This window comes from Lutra lutra, chromosome 3 (genome assembly GCF_902655055.1).
Source record: "Lutra lutra chromosome 3, mLutLut1.2, whole genome shotgun sequence".
Taxonomy (NCBI): domain Eukaryota; kingdom Metazoa; phylum Chordata; class Mammalia; order Carnivora; family Mustelidae; genus Lutra; species Lutra lutra.
Window position 1 is genome coordinate 148,315,700 of NC_062280.1, and position 17,907 is coordinate 148,333,606.

The window sequence follows — 17,907 nt, forward strand, 5'->3', positions numbered from 1 at the left end:
TGATAATTTTCTGTCTGTCCTAACCCATTCAGAGTTGATTGCCAGCTCTAAGAGAGTCAGCATTGGCAGTTACAGGCCACTTTAAAAAATAATTGGTTTTCTCTATCTTTAATGGAATGGAGAGAAAGAATGGTTTGCATTGATAACTACATTTTAAAAAATATTTCATCTCTTAGATTTGTGATATTTGCTAACTTCAGAACATTGAATGATTATTGTCTCCCTGAGCAAGGGAGAAAATTGGATTGTCTTATAAATATATTTATAAATTTATAAATTTTATAAATTTCAAATATTTAAAGTGGGGTATGTCAATATATTACTACAAATAAGTAGATATGTTAATTTAGTTCAATACTTAAATATTATTTAGCTATTCTTACCCATTTTACTTTCCTTTTCTCCTTCCCCCATTATCTACATAATCAGAATAGATCATTGATTTCTGAGATCTCACTGATTCAAAGCAGTAATGCCTATCAGTTTACCATCCGATCTGCCTAATGCCCTTTAGCTGTACTGGGATCTTCCTTGTCCAAATTAGTGTGCATGTCTCTGACTTGTAGCTATTACTGACATTTCCAAGAATATTCAGAAAATATCTGGGTGAATGGTTGGTTAAGAGAGCTACTTTTTTTTTTAACCATCTCTAAAGAGGTTTACCTTTAGACAGTCTTTCACACCTGTTACTATGTGGTCTCATAAGAATGGATTTTGGTTATCTGTGGCTCGGAGGAACCAAGGAGAGGAAATAATAAAAGCTTAAAAGGACAAAATAGTGGTGTCTGTGTCGGAAAGAGTGAAGTAGTTCTGAATGAGAGATCATCAGCACTGATCTGGTTTCCTTTGTCTCCAACTATGCATACTCTATTGTAGGTTCATTTTAAACCAAGAGATTTAATTTTGGAAATGTCTGGGAACTTGTGGGTAAATTAGAAATACTGATTTATCCACAGATGTTACTGTTTGGGACCATCCTTGTGATCTGCTTCTGAAATTAACTCTTAGCCTTTCTTCCTACCTCAGTGAACGTGCCCCCCAAATCAAGCTAAAATCCTGTACATTGCTTACCCATTAGGGCAGTAGCAGTGGTAGCTATTCTGTACTAGTACATTTTATGGGCCAGGTGTCACTAAGTGCCATGTGTACACTACCTCATATATAACAGCCTTGTCAAGTAGTGATAGCATCTTATTACAGATTAGAAAAATGAGGCCAAAGTAAAGTTCTTTGCCCACATTTACTCCACTGATAAATAATGCAGCAGGGATTTGAACGCAGACCTGTCAGACTCCAGTGCCATGCTTTAACTTCCTCTTGAGGTTTATGAGTTGAGTGTACAATGAGTGATTGTTATTATCTACCTGAGAATGAAGCCAAAAATGTGTAAGTTGAATTATTTAATTCTGCTTGTTTGTGGGCTGGGAATGTATTTTCTTTGTCTTTCTGTCTTTTCTTTCTTTGCTTTCTTTCTGAGAGAGCAAGTGTGGAAGGGGAGTGGCAGAGGGAGAGAATCCCAAGTCAGCTCCATGCCCAGCACAAAGCCCAAGCAAGGCTCGTTTCCATGACCCCAAGATCATGACCTGAGCCATAATCAAGTGTTGGACACTAAGCCGGCTGAGCCACCCTGCTACCCCTAGAAAGGTGTATTTGTAAATGTCAGAATATTATCAGTTTTTAAGTGGGAAAACTTACTAGGAACCCAAACCTCTTGCTTATGGAAGGTAATATAAGCAAGTTACCTTGATTTGTGTTGAAGGTGCTGGGTTGTTGTTGTTGTTGTTGTTTTTTAATCTGGGTAATCACAGAGAAACAAGATACCCTTAACAACTGTTACAGGTATAGGAAGACTGACACATCATACTGATCAAATTCTTAGGATAATAATCTCCACTTTGTGAGCTGTTAGGAATTAAATGAGTTGTTTATTTTAATCCAGAAGGCTCTAAAAACTAAATTTATGTGTGAGCTAAAAAGTATAAAGTCATATTTTGCCACACAAATATTAGTATGCTTAATTAGAGAATGCTAACACAGATCCTGCTGATGTTAAAAAAAAATAAATGATATATCTGTATTCTAAAATCCAAAATTTGGAATTGTAGAAACACATCTGACTCCCAAGGGATTTGAAAAAATTATGTACTTGTATATTTAAAGTGCAAAGAGCAGTGCTTAATGTTACAGATAATGTCAGGTTTTTTTTTTTTTTTTTTTTAAGATTCTGTTTATTTATTTAGAGAGAATCTAAAGCATACTCTGTGCTCAGCATGGAACCTCATGGTAGTAGGGCTTGATCTCACAACCCTGAGATCATAACCTGAGCCAAAATCAAGAGTTGGACCCTTAATGGACTAAGCCACCCAAGTGCACCCATCAGATTATTATATATGCATTTAGGCTGAGAGGCTTAAATCCTGTAGAAAGCCTTTTTGTTATAAGTTCAATCCTATAAGATTCAAGATTCTGTTTGAGGAAAATATCAGCTGGTTAAAAATTGTTAGTATCATTTTTAAATGATTGAAAGCATATAGAAAACGTCTTTAATTTGAATGAGTATTTTAATTAAGCAGAGCTTAAATATGTATTAGTATTTTAACCCACTGAGCCACCCAGGTGCCCCTAAGTATTAGTATTTTAAAAAGAATCATGAAGTATACTGGTGGTGGAAGATATAAACTATGTAGAATATTAAGGGATTTCTTTTCACAAATTCTTCGGTTTTAATTCCATTTTAATTTAAATGTCAAAACAGTAGAACTGTTAGGATTTATAAAAATAAGATACATAATCACATCACTTGTAAACCATGAATTCTGTCCTGTTCCATCGGTGTAGAGAATGTGATTTTTTTTTTGTTTTTGTGTGTTTTTTGAATTAACATATAATGTATTATTTGCTTCAGGAGTACAGGTCTGTGAATCATCAGTCTTTTTTTTTTTTTTAAGATTTTATTTATTTATTTGACAGAGAGAGAGAGAGATCACAAGTAGGCAGAGAGGCAGGCAGAGACAGAGGGAGAAGCAGGATCCCTGCTGAGCAGAGAGCCCGATGTGGGGCTCAATCCCAGGACCCTGAGATCATGACCTGAGCCAAAGGCAGAGGCTTAACCCACTGAGCCACCCAGGTGCCCCTGTGAATCGTCAGTCTTAACACATTTCACAGCACTCACCATAGCACACCCTCCCCAGTGTCCATAACCCATCCACCCTATCCCTCCCCCCGCCATGTACCCCCCCACCCCCAGCAATCCTCAGTTTGTTTCCTGAGATTAATAGTCCTTATGGTTGTCTCCCTCCCGGGTCCCATTTTGTTTCCCTCCTTACCCCCCACAATCCCCCACCCTGCCTCTCCAATCCCCATATCAGAGAGATCATAAGATAATTGTCTTTCTCTGATTGACTTATTTCACTTAGCATAATACCTTCTAGTTACATCCATGGTATTACAAATGGCGAGATTTTGAGTTTTTTTCTGATGGCTGCATAGTATTCCATTGTATATATATACAACATCATCTTTATCCATTCATCTGTTGAAGGACATCTAGGTTCTTTCCATAGTTTGGCTCTTGTGGACATGGCTGCTATAAACAAGAATGTGATGTTTTTATAAGCGTTAAATCATCAGTCCTGTTTCCATACCAAAGAATGGGGAATGTCAACCTTAAAATAGCCAGTTATTTTGCCAGCAAAATGAATTTATTCAGGAATAGCAAAAGAAATGCAGTTTAGAACATTCCAACTATGGTAAACCATAGGCAAGTTCAGGAATAGAAGAAGACGGAGTTTTATGAGACTGACGCGCTGCCTACTGCACTAAGGAGGCACCTGAAGACGGAGTTTTAATAGAAGAAAGGAGGAAGTTGGAGGGGGAGTTTTTGAAAAGTTTGTTGGAGGAGAAGAATTCCGGTTTGTGGTAATTTCTCATTGGCTGAGATGTGGCAGTTCCTCATTGGCTAACCAGGAATCAGGTTTTCTGCATTTAGTGATTTTTGTCCCTCTGTGCCAGAAAGGACCTTTTTTGGTTGTGCTGTCCCACAGTGGAGAGAAAGTGCACAGGTGGGAAACCGTTTAGGCCACATTTAAGTAAAAAGGAAAGGTAGGAGGGAGATCTCAGACATTTCAAATCTAAAGTCTTTATCTTGGAAGTTTGGTAAGCATGGGAGACCACACTAAAAACATTGAGCTAGAATTACCCTATTGGACATGTCATTTTTACAAAGGGTTGGTAGCAATGAGTATAAAGCTTAATAAGAATTAACAAAGCAGAATTGAAAGTAATAATAAGTCCAGTTTGTTCAGTGCTTGTAAACCAGAAGCCCAAACGTGAAGGTAACCAAACCAGCAGAAGTGATCGAAGAATTGTTAAGTGAAATTTACTGTAGCCAGTGTGCTTATTCCCTCATTTAGGCAGTTGGATTTCTACTTCCCCAGAGGAATTTATCCATGTGCAACATGTGGTATTGGCAGTCCCATAAACACCTCCTCATTCAGCAAATATACAATCAAGGGCTATACGATTAGCCAAAACTACTCTTAGCCAGAGAATCAAGTAATTGCTCGTGGGCACTGTTGCCCTGGCAGCATGGTCGGGTAGCTCCCATGTCTGAGAGATTTCTGATAATGCAGTCATCGGCACTTACTCTGACCTAAGGGAGGCGCGCTCTCTGTGGGCAAACTGGGAGTCCTGTTTGCTTCCTGGAGGTCCCCATTTAAGGGGACCATGGAGGCTTAATGGGGTGGACTAGTAGTAGGCTTCTCATTTATTACGAAGAGAAAACAGAACCGTTAAGTACAGTAAGAGCACATTAGCCTTTCATTGTCCAGCTGTCAAGATAATAAGTTGTCTAAGCATAGGGGAAATTTGCCAGAACCTCCACATGTCAAGGACTAGCTGGGATGTGTACATATGACTTCATAAATACAGCATTTATGGACCCATTGGTCAATATGGAGGTCTTTGCATCATTCAGCCAAGACAAATGCTGTATTACATACTGAAAGACCACCAAGATACATGGGTTTGATAGCAAACCTGCAAATGGTCTGATTCACGCTGACTGCTCTTCAGCATCGTACATAAATATATTTGATGGATCACATTCTTCTTTCCCCGGGTTGGGTTAAATTTGCGGCAAGGAATGGTGGAATGTGGATTTAGTATTCCACCTTTATATTAAAGGGTCCTGTGGGACAAATCAAGCTTATGGTAGCATCTGGGAATCCAACGACTAACTTATAGGGTAAACTAAGGAGTCACTGCTATCATGAACAGATAGTGGTTTCTGGTGACAAATCCAGTAGTTGGAGCAGCTTACCCCTTCTTCAAGGCATTGGGAGATGCTGACAAAGGCATTACCCTTCCATGAAAGAGAGGGAGAGGCACCCCCTAGGGTGCCTCTAATTTGAAAAGATTAGAAAGATCTTTTCTAATAGTGTTTTAGCCATGGAAAAGGCAGTAGCCTAACAAGGAAAAGCTTCAGTACAGCAAGAAAAACATACACACTATGACTGAAACACATTTATGAGACTGGAGCAGGGGAGAGGTTGACTGAAACTCATTTGCCAAACTTTGTCCAGTGGGCAATTTAAAGTGTCCAGGACAGGGGCACCTGGGTGGCTCAGTCGGTTAAGCATCTGCCTCTTGATTTTGGCTCACGTCCTGATTGCGGGGTCCTGAGATTGAGTCCTGCATCACACTGTGCACTGGGTGTGGAGCTTGCTTAAGATTCTCTCCCCCAGGGGCGCCTGGGTGGCTCAGTGGGTTAAGCCGCTGCCTTCGGCTCAGGTCATGATCTCAGGGTCCTGGGATCGAGCCCCGCATCGGGCTCTCTGCTCAGCAGGGAGCCTGCTTCCTTCTCTCTCTCTCTGCCTGCCTGTCTGCTTGTGATCTCTGTCTGTCGAATGGATAAATAAAATCTTTAAAAAAAAAAAAAAAAAAGATTCTCTCCCCCGGGGCGCCTGGGTGGCTCAGTGGGTTAAAGCCTCTGCCTTCGCTCAGGTCATTATCCCAGGGTCCTGGGATCAGCCCAGCATTGGGCGCTCTGCTCAGTGGGGTACCTGCTTCCTCCTCTCTCTCTGCCTGCCTCTCTGCCTACTTGTGATCTCTGTCTGTCAAATAAAATCTTAAAAAAAAAAAAGATTCCCCCTCTCTCTCTATCCCTCCCTTCCCCACCCCACTTGCATGATAGCTAAATAAATAAAGTGTCCAGGAGCAGTACTGATAATATTCCTTGGGTTGTATTTGGAGCAGGTGTGGCAAGCAAAGTAGGAACTTTTTGTGTTTTTATTGCTAATTCCCCACCGGTATTGGTTCGTAAAAGCTATCATTTCATCAGAAGACCAATTATTCAAAGCATATATATTATGAAAATTTTTAAAATTTTATTTAACAACATTGAGATGATGACTTGAGCCAAAATCATGAGTCTGGTGCTTAACCGACTGAGCCACCCACGTGCCCCCGGTATGAGCATTTTAAGACCTTTGGTATGACTAGGTTTCTACTGTTTGGCCAAACCAGAGTTGTCTCACTGAAACAACAGTTAATAGATTTCTAATTTTATTTTTCCTTTTCTGAGGCCAGTTGAGCATTGCTAGTCAAGTTTTCTACATTATCACTTGGGAGAGACATTACAGAGGATTCCTAGTGCATGTAAAATTTATTTATGCTATATTGTAGGCTAAGTGTGTAATTCAGTATGTCTGAAACAACACATATCTTAATTAAAAAGTAATTTATTGTTAGGGCTCCTGGTTGGCTCAGTTGATTAGGTGTCTGCCTTTGGCTTGGGTCATAACCCCAGGGTCCTGGGATCGAGCCCCACATTAGACTCCCTGCTTTATGAGGAGTTTGCTTGCTTCTCCCTCTCCTGCTGCTGCTCCCCCTGCTTGTGCTCTCTCTTCAAAAAAAAAAGAAAAAAGTGCTGTATTGCTGAAAATGCTAACCACCTTCTGAGCTTTCAACAAGTCCTTTTGTGGGAGAAGGGTTTTGCCTTGATGTTGACGGCTGCTGACTGACTGGGGTGGTTGTTGCTGAAAATTGTGATTATGGCAGTTTCTTGAGACAACAGTGAAGTTTGCCTGTAAATTGACTCGTTCTTTCATACATGATTTCTCTGTAACGTGATGCTGCTAGGTAGCATATTACAGAACTTCTTTCAGAATTGGAGTCAGTCCTTTCGAACACTGGTGCTGCTTTATCAACTAAATTTATGTAATATTGTGAGTCCTTTGTTGTTGTTCCAACAGTCTACCCGGCATCTTTTCCAGGAATAGATTTCATCTGAAGAAGCCACTTTTCTTGCTCATTCATAAGACGTATCTCTTCATCTGTTAAACTTTCATCATGAGATTGCCATAGTTGTCACATTTTCTGGCTCCACTTCTAGTTCTAACTATCTTGTTATTCCCACCAAGTCTGCAGTTATTTTTCTACACTGAGGTTTTGAACCACTCAGAGTCATCAATGAGAATTGGAATCAACTTCTCCCAAATTCCTATTAATGGTGGTATTTTGACTTCTCCCCATGAATCACAAGTGTTCTTAATGGCATCTAAAATCACAGAAGGTTTCAGCTTCCTTTACCCAGATCCATCAAAGGAACCACTATCTATGGCAATTGTAGCCTTGAAATTAAAATTATGCCTTGATCGGTGAGATGCAGAATGCATATTGTATTAGATAAGTTCTTTATATATTTGGATATTAATCCCTTATCAGATACACCATTTGCAGATATCTTCTCCCATTCAGTAGGTTACCTTTTTGTTTTCTTGATGGTTTCCTTCACTGTGCAAAAGCTTTTTATTTTGATATATTCCCAGTAGCTTATTTTTGCTTTTGTTTCCCTTGCCTGAGGAGACATCTAGAAAAATGTTGCTAAGGCTGACATCAAAGAAAGCTCTGCCTCTGTTTCTTCCTAGTTTTATGGTTTCAGGTAATCACATTTAGGTTTTTAATCCACTTCGGGTTTATTTTTGTGTATGCTATGAGAAAGTAGTGGTCCAGTTTTATTCTTTTGCATTTAGCTCTTCAGTTTTCCTAGTACCATTTATTGAAGAGACTATCTTTTCCCTGTTGTTTATTCTTGCCTCTTTTCTCATAGATTAATTGAGCATAGAAACATCGGTTAATTTCTCTCTCTATTCTGTTCCATTGATCTGTGTGTTTGTTTTTGTGCCAGTGCCATACTGTTTTTACTACTGAAGTTTTGTGGTATATCTTGAAATCTGAGATTGTGGTATCTTCAGCTTTTTCTTCTTTTTCCTTGCTTTGGCTACTCAGGGTCTTTTGTGGGTCCATACAAATTGTAGTATTGTTTGTTGTAGTTCTATGGAAAATGCTGTTGGTATTTTGATGGGATCACATTAAATCTCTAGATTGCTGTGAGTAGTATGGACATTTAGCAGTAGTCTTCCAATCCAAGAGCATGGTATGTCTTTTCATTTGTGTTGTCTTCAGTTTTTTTGTTTGTTTGTTTGTTTGTTTGTTTTAAGATTTTATGTATTTATTTGACAGAGAGATAAAGCGAGAGAGGGAACACAAACGGGGATTTGGGGAAGGGAGAAGCAGGCTTCTGGACTAGCAGGGACCTGATGCAGGGCTTGATTCCAGAACGCTGGGATCATGACTCAAGCGCAAGGCAGATGCCTAACGATTGAGCCACCGAGGCACCCCTGTCTTCAGTTTTTTCATCAGTGTTTCATGGTTCAGTGTACAGGTTGTTCATCTCCTTGGTTAAGTTTATTCCTAGGATTTATTCCTAGGATTTTTACTCTTTTGGTACAATTGCAAATGTACTTTGCTTCCTTAATTTCTCTTTCTGCTACTTGATTTTTACAGAAATGCAGTCAATTTCTGGGTATTGATTTTGTATTCTAAAACCTTACCGAATTCATTATTTTAATAGTTTCTTGGTGGAGTCTTTAGAGTTTTCTATGTATGTCATCTACATATAGTGTCAGTTTAACTTATTACCAATTGGGATGCCTTTTATTTCATTTTCTTGTCTGATTGGTGTGACTGGGACTTCTAGTACTCTGTTGAGTAAAAGTGTCAGAGTGGGCATCACTGTCTTGTTCCTGATCTTGGAGGAAAAGCTCTCAGTTTTTCACCATTGAATATGATATTACCTGTGGGTTTTCCACATATGGCCTTTATTATGTTGAGGTATGTTCTCTTTAAACCCATTTTGTTGAGAATTTTTAATCATGAACAGATACTGAGTCTTGACAGATGTTTTTTCTGCATCTGTTGAAATGACCATGTGATTTTAATTTTTCATTTTGTTAATGTAGTGTATCCCATTGATGGGTGAATATTGAATCATCCTTGCATCCCTAGAATAAATCTTCTTGATCATGGTTTGTGATCCTTTTAGTGTATTGAATTCAGTTTGCTAATAACAGTTGAGGATTTTGCATCTGTATCCAACATAGTTAATGGTCTATAATTTCTTTTTAGTGTCTTTCATTGTGGTATTGGGGTAATGTTAGCCTCATAGGATGAATTTGGAAGTTTTCCTTTTCTATTATTTGGAAGAGCTTGAGTAGGTATTAACTTTTCTTTAAATATTGATAGAATTTGCCTGTGAATCTGTCTAATCCTGGACTTTATTTGTAGGGAGTTTGGTTATCAGTTTGGTTTTGTTACTAACAATTAGTCTGTTCATTTTGTCTGTTTCTTGATTGAGTTTTGGGAGATTTTATGTTTCTAGGAATTTATCCATTTCTTCTAGGTTGCCCAATTTTTTGGCATATAATTTTTCATGGTATTTTATAGTTCTTTGTATTCCTGTGGTGGTGTTAACCTTTCCTGTTTCATTTTTTATTCTGTTTATTTGGGTCCTCTTTTTTGAGAGTCTAGCTAAAGGCTTGTTAATTTTTTTTTTTTTAAGATTTTATTTATTTATTTGACAGAGAGAGAGATCACAAGTAGACGGAGAGGCAGGCAGAGGGAGAGAGAGAGGGAAGCAGGCTTCTTGCTGAGCAGAGAGCCCGATGTGGGACTTGATCCCAGGACCCTGAGATCATGACCTGAGCCGAAGGCAGCGGCTTAACCCACTGAGCCACCCAGGCGCCCCAAGGCTTGTTAATTTTGTTTATCTTCCAAAGAACCAGTTCTTGGTTTTATCGACCTTTTCTATTTTTTTTTTTAAATCTCTTTTTCATTTGTTTCTGTTCTAATCTTTATTATTTATCTCCTTCTACTAACTTTGAGCTTTGTTTATTCTTTTTCTAGTTCTTTAGGGGTAAGGTTAGATTGTTCAAGATTTTTCTTGTTTCTTGAGGGAGGCTTGCATTGCCTTAACTTTTCCTTTAGAACTGCTTTCCCTGTGTCCTAGATATTTTGGACTTGTGTTTTTATTTTCATTTATCTTTTTTTTTTTTTTTTTTTTAAAGATTTACTTACTTTAGAGAGGAGGAGGTGGGGAGGGCAGAGGGAGAGGGAGAGAGAAACCCAGGCAGACTGCACTAAGTGCAGAGCCAACATGGGGCTAGATCTTTTGACCCTGAGGTCGACCTGAGCCGAGGTCGACCAAGACCAAGAATTGGATGCTCAACCAACTGCGCCACCCAGGTACCCCTATTTTCATTTATCTTCATTTATTTTTTTTATTTCGTCTGTGATTTCTTGGTTGACCCCTTCGTTGTTTATTAGCATGCTATTTAGTGTGTATTGTGTACATTTTGATAAGTTTCAACTTTTTATAATAGATATATGTATAATTTATGAATAGTAAATGATAAAATAGGCTAGTAATAGTATGTATTTTATGCATTCTTGAGATATACCTTGTTCTTAATTTTTTTCAGTATCTCTAGGCTATGCAGTTTGTTCATTTTTTTGAATTACTGCAAATCTGGGGCACCTGGGTGGCTCAGTGGGTTAAAGCCTCTGCTTTCTGCTCAGGTCGTGATCCCAGGGTCCTGGGATCGAGCCCCGCATGGGCTCTCTGCTCAGCAGGGAGCCTGCTTCCACCTCTCTCTCTATCCGCCTGCCTCTCTGTCTACTTGTGATCTCTGCCTGTCAAATAAATAAATAAAATCTTTTTAAAAAAATTATTGCAAATCCCCCCAACATTTTCCAGTATATGTACTAAAAAAAAATGTGTGTGTGAGTGGGCCCACACAGTTCAAGCCTGTGTTGATCAAGGGCCAACCTTATTTGAAAATGTTTTGCTTAGTGTAGCCACCTTCATTAATTATCTTAGCTAGATCTTCCGGTAACTTGATCCAGCTAATATATCAGCACTTGGTCCTTCACCTTGCACTTGTATGTTATGGGGATAACTCATTTCTTTAAATCTCCTGAATCAACCTGTTAACTTTAAACTTTTCTGCAGCTTCCTCACCCTCAGCATTCATAGAATTAGAGTCGGGGCCTTTCTCTGGATTAGGTTTTGTCTGCAGGGATTGTGTGGCTGGTTTGATCTTCTATCCAGGCCACTAAACTTTCTTCACATCATCATTAAAGCTGTTGTGCTTTCTCATCACTCATGTGTTCACTGGAATAGCACTTCTAATTTCCTTCAATAACTTTTCCATTGCATTCACACAACTTGGCTGGCTGGCACAGGAGTCCTAACTTTCAAACTGTCTCAGCTTTCAACATGCTTTCCTCACTAAGTTTAATCATTTCTGGCTTTCCATTTAAATTAAGGCATGTGACTCTTTCTTTACTTGAACACTTAGCGGCCATTGTAGGGTTATTTGTCTAATTTCAATGTTGTGTCTCAGAGAACAGGCAAGACTAAAGAAAAAGATGTGGGTGAATGGTTGGTTGGTGGAGCAGTCAGAACACACAGTTACCAGTTAAGTTCAGTGTGTTATATGGGTGTGGTTTATTCTACCCCCAAACTGTAATAGTAATATCAAAATAACTGGTCATGGGCACCTAGATGGCCCAGTTGGTTAAGCATCCAATTCTTGATTTCGGCTCAGGTCATGATCTCAGTTGTGAGATGAAGCCCTGCGTTGGGGGTCTTTGCTGGGTATGGACCCTGCTCAAGATTCTCTCCCTTCCCTTTTCACCTACTCCCCATGCCCCTGTTCATGCTAACCCACATGCGACCTCTTTAAAAAAAAAAAAAAAAAATATGAGAAAGATAACTGGTTACAGATTATCGTAACAAATACAACAGTAATGCAACACTCTGAAATACTGTGAAAACCCAAAATATGACCTAGAGACACAAAATGAGTAAATGTTGTTGGAAAAAATGGAACTAGTAGGCTTGCTTGGAGGCAGGATTGCCACAGACCTTCAATTTTTAAAAACACAGTGTCTGTGAAGTCCAGTAAAACAAGGTATGCCCATATTTACAGTGTTGCCCTCAGGTAAAATGCAGGCTTAGAGAGACCATGCAGTTCAGCCTGTTGGGCTAAGGTGGCCAAAGGCAAAGTGCCAAGTCAGTAACTTCAGAGTGAGTTGGAAATGCATAGCCAGCACAGTATTTACCATTTTCACCTTTTAAATAAGTACCATCAGTAAAGCATGGAATCAGTGCTATCCAAAGGAGTTTCCTGGAAGTCTTCATGGAAGGAGTCCATTCATAATAAGCAGTCATTTTTTGCCTAAAACTTTTAGAAGAAAGTTGTAATTGGAATTTGTCTCTTTATTTTTAACTGTCAGAGTGTTGCTGCAGAGATTGTAATCCTTCAGGGATCATACAGGTGAATTTAGTCCTTTGTTCCATTTGAGGATCATATTCCGTGATTTTGTCACTATTAAGTGACAAAAAATTCAAAACACTTCAGCAAATTCTGCTAATGTCCACATTGCTGGTTCTGCTTTATTTTCTGCTTCAGTTTCTTTGTCTTCTTCCTTTGTAAATGACTCAGCAAGTTCTTTCACTTCCTCACTTGCTAATACTTCTAGGTGTTCCTTGGTATGTGCTTCAACTTACTCATCAAATAGGTTGGCTAGTTCTAATCCACTAATTTATCTTGCTATGTGAAAGATTTTTTTAACTTCTCCATCAGCCTTTAAAGTCACTCATGACTTGATTCCATAAGCTCTTCCAGCAGTCATATATAGTTTCTGGTTTTAATTCATTCATTGCAGCTTTTATGAATGTTACTATATCAGCAATAGTGAATGACTTCCAGAATTGCATTATGTCCAGATTAGTCAATGGAATGTGATCAAATTCAAGGCAGGTGTATGTGGCCTAGACAAACCTAATGATGTCTTGGTCAGGGGGCTTAATCAGTGAGGTTATATTTGGAGGTCAGAGTTACAGCCTCAGCATTTTCATTTAAATAGCAAACAGACTCAGGATAGCCAAGTGCATTGTCTGTTATAAATAGGACTTTAAATTCCAACTCTTCCTCTTCTGAGTATTTTTTCACTTCTGAGATGAAGCATTTGTGGAACCATCCCATAAATAAAATCGCTGTCACCCACGCTTTGTGATTATGTTACCAGAAGGCAAGCAGATAATTTGTTTTTGTTTTTGCAAGCACCTGGGTTCTTTCCTCTGTATGCTATACCTGGCTGTATCATATACCCTGCAGCAGTGTCACATGGTATCAGAGTTAATCTGTCCTTCCCTGTTTTATGCTCTACTGCCTCTTTTGCTCTTTTATTAATGTAGGTTCTGTTGGCCGTCTTCTTTTAGAAGAGCCCAGTTTCATTGCATTTGCAGACTTGATTTGGATACTGTCTTGTCTCCTTAAACAACTTCTCCAACTCTGCTAGGACATAAAACCACAGGTAAAGGGTACTGCTGTGTGAGGAGTACTTAGCAAGTGGATTTTATGGGAGGTGAGGCAACTAACAGAGGAATTGAATATAATGAGAATTTAGAAGGGTTTCAACTGAACAGGGAACACGACTAGTAAGAAAGGATCCCATGATTATTTCTTCAGGGACCTTGAATAAAAGAACAGTGGCAGGAATGGCTCTGAGGCAGAGAGTGGGGTGTGTTTTTAAGTCACAGGGTCTAGATGTTGGCTGTAATAACCTATGTGCCAATGGTGTTTCCCATGTTTTGGGGCGAGTACCCCAAGGAGATTTCTCTCCATTTCATTATGTAAAAAGGAAAATGGGAAATTGATTATTAAGATTTCTAAGGACAGGGGGATTTGTTAGTCTTTCATTTAAGACTTTAAAGACTTAGTTATCTTGGTCTTAACCAAATAATAGGGCAGGTTTGTTGTTTTTTAGTAAACATACAGGAGTTGGTCCATAAGAAAGAAGTTTGGAATTGAATTTTGAGAGTGGCCAAGAGAGAACTTTGTAATTGGTGCTTAGTTTTGGTTTTTGAGAAGTATAGGATGCCGTGACACCTGTTTGGATGTAATCGTAGCCCCTGTTCCAAAATTAGGTGCTCTAAATACCAAACCAGAGTTTGAACGAATTGCAGGTTTTTCTTGGAGACTTCGTGTCCCTATAAGGCTAAAAGTTTTAACAGATGGAAAAGCAGAGAAGCAAGTAATCTACGTATTGCAATAGGGTAGAGCTTTCAGAAAATTTTATATGATCTAGATCAGTTTTTTTGTTTTGTTTTGGTTTTTGTGGGTTTTTTTTAAAAGATTTACTTATTTGACAGGCAGAGATCACAAGTAGGCAGAGAGGCAGGCCGGGGGGCCAGGAAGCAGGCCCGATGCGGGGCTTGACCCCGGGACCCTGGGACCCCGGGATCGTGACCTGAGCTGAAGGCAGAGGTTTAACCCACTGAGCCACCCAGGCACCACTCTAGATCAGTTTTTAAGGTTTGTGAGAAGTACAAAGGACTTTCAGGAGAACTTTGGGGGAGTACTATCTAGGTGTAATGCCCTTCCCAAGTAAAAGCTAAGAGATGGTGTCTGGCGTTATCTACTGAGTTGCTAAAGAAGACAACCAAGGGGAAATACTTGCTTTCAGCAGGGATAGAGGCCAATAAAGGAGAGTATGGAGATTGGGAACAACTGGGTGGGGAAGGATGACCACCGTACTATTTATGGCTTGGAGGTCCTGTACAAAGCTCCATTCTGCAACCATTTTTTTTTAAACAGGTAAAATAGAGAGGGACTAGTACAGGGGATAATGAGGCCCCAGGCCTTATAGTCCTCTTGTGAGCTCAATACCCTGGAGAACCTCCTTATTTATAGGGTATTGATTAATTCTAGGGAGAGGCTTTGAGAGATCTATTTGGATCTTAATAGGAGGTGCACTGTGACACTCTGCCAATAACAGTTGAGGGTTTTGCCCATAAGGAGAGTGGTTGCTGGTTCAATAGGGACAAATGATCAGTGTCCTTATAATTAGTTCTAGTGCCATCAGAGACAGAATAAATAAAACATGTTGCAGGATCATTTTGTTAACCCATTTGGCTCTTTTGATTGCTGCTTTCAAATTCTAGAATTATTTCCCCCTTTCAGGAGAAATTCCAGCATATTTTCAAAGAAATATCCCCCCAGTCAAGGGGGGCAGAAGAGCTAAGGAGTAAAGGGTGGTTATCTCTTGGCCTAAACAAAAGGGAATAGGTTTAGAGGTAGGAACTTGTTGAGTTTTATTGGAAACCCATACTATTTGAACTATTTTAATATTTCAGGGCAGGAGCTATTTAATAACATTAGAGCTGAGCACCAAGTGTAGCTTCAGTGTTAGTAAGGATAGAGATACTCAGTCTTAACTAGAGAGTGGTTTTTTTGAGCTGATGAAGGGGAAGGATTGGGAAAAGCCCCTGTAGTTGCTTGGAGTTCTAACACTGGGGATTGGCCGGGCACCGACAAGGCTGGTTAGAGTGCTGCAGGTGCCTGGAGCACTTAAGCTTGCAACCGTCTCCAGTTGCTTGCCTTTTACAGTAATGGCAGAGACCAGGAAGGTTGTTTTTTTCTTTTTTTTTTTTTTAAAGGGGCCTCCATTTGTTGGAGATGAAAGTTAAAGATTTTAGTGGTCTTCCTTTTAGTTAAATCATCTAGGTGCAAGTGAGCTGGCTTGCTAAATTAACTAAATCTGGAGTGGGCATAGTTTCCTATTCCATCCTGCTCCTTTTAACTAGAAGAAGGTGATCCTAGTTCAGCCCATTAATGAACAGACTTAAAGGCAACCCAGGTGGATTCAGTGACTTAAAGGAAGACTGGAATTCTCTCCATAAATGGTTTGGAGCTGGCTGTCATAATCATGCATGGGTTTATTGGGCTTCTGTGTATAGGCCTGAGTCTTACTCTATCTGACTGTCTTACAAATATGTTTGAGTCAGATCTATTCTTTATTATTAAGTCACTATACATGACCTGTTTCTTCCTGTGTGACAGCTGCGTGGGGGAGGTTGGCGGTGGTGGCTTCCAACTTTGTATCTGCTGTACCTGGTACATAGGAAGTAGGCCCTCAGAATTTGTGGAATGTTGTTAACCTATTGAATGATGGATGCATTTGCTTATGGTCTTAACGCTGCATAGAATGCCCCTATTTTTTCCCATTTATTCTTTAAGTGTCCCCAGTGAGAATGTCAATACTCTTATGAAGTGCCCCATTCCATGTCCTCTACAGGAATTCTTTGCCACTCAAGCCGTGATGTGGAAGTGCCTTGATGCCTTTTACGGCACCTCTCATGGTCCCTGGTTTTAGGATCCGCTGCAGTTACCTTTTTCACCTTGTGTGTCGATCTCAGAGTGGTATTTCCTTAGCTTTGGATCATTGATGCAGAGCTCCGTGCCTTTCACATAGTTGATAATCAAGTATTGGAACTATTTTCCCCTAACTAATTAGTTTTAAAAATTTACCTTGTTTTTTATATCCTTCCATTAAAATTGATCACTTCACTTATTCATCAATATAGATAAAATAGTAATTTTTCAGTAGGTTTTTAACTCATGGCCATGAGAGCTAAATCTAATTTGTTTTTAACTTACTTACATTACTAGAGGGAATAGCAGTTATTATGTAAGTAATCAAAACCAAGGTGATATCCATGTGTTTTTTATTTTCTTATTGATTTTTCAGATTTCTTTTTCTTTTGTCTTGATTGTTTGAAAACCAAAATATATATGTTTTCTTAAAGATGGGACTGAAGTTTACTTTCTAACTGGGTTAGTCATTCTTTTTTTTTTTTTTTTAAAGATTTTATTTATTTATTTGACAGAGAGAGATCACAAGCAGGCAGAGAGGCAGGCAGAGAGAGAGGAGGAAGCAGGCTCCCTGCTGAGCAGAGAGCCCGATGCGGGGCTCGATCCCAGGACCCTGAGATCATGACCTGAGCCGAAGGCAGCGGCTTAACCCACTGAGCCACCCAGGCGCCCCTGGGGTAGGTCATTCTTCCAGAAGAATCTTGAGCCCAGCAAACTTGGGTAGAGTTAAAGAGGCAGAGAGGCCAGAGATTATAAAGCCAGACATGGAATTGGTTTGGGCATATAGAAGGGTCTGGAAACCAAGAGCAAGTCAAGCAATTTCACTTATAAACATACCAGTTTTCTGGAAAATTTTCTGAAATTTTCTGAAAAATTTGAACTACTTGCACATTTTTTTTTTCCTCAAAACCTCCAAAGAAGTTTTAAGATATTGAATATCATATGACCCTTTCTGGTGGGGGTTTTGTACTTTATTTTTTAACAGTGTGAACACCCTTGAGGTCTTTCTGTCAAAAGCTATGTATTTTTTAAGTGGGTTTTCACTTTTTTTTTTTTTAAGATTTTATTTATTTTTTTTGACAGAGATCACAAGTAGACAGAGAAGCAGGCAGAGAGAGAGAGGGAAGCAGGCTCCCTGCTGAGCAGAGAGCCCGATGCGGGACTCGATCCCAGGACCCTGAGATCATGACCTGAGCCAAAGGCAACGGCTTAACCCACTGAGCCACCCAGGCGCCCGGGTTTTCACTTTAATATAGGTATTAGAAAAAGACAGGAAAGTGAAAAATACATAATTCAGGATATACCTGTTCATTAATTCACTGAATGCCAGGTATGTGCCAGGCAC

General features: G+C 39.4%; 1 long non-coding RNA gene across 1 annotated transcript; it reads left to right on the forward strand.

Annotated features, from left to right (window-relative positions):
- The first annotated feature begins 3,087 nt into the window (after positions 1–3,087).
- LOC125094659 (uncharacterized) lies at positions 3,088–17,692 on the forward strand. Its single transcript, XR_007125643.1, has 3 exons — positions 3,088–3,135; positions 15,610–17,028; positions 17,244–17,692. It is a non-coding gene; the product is annotated as an uncharacterized LOC125094659 (long non-coding RNA).
- Positions 17,693–17,907: the final 215 nt, after the last annotated feature.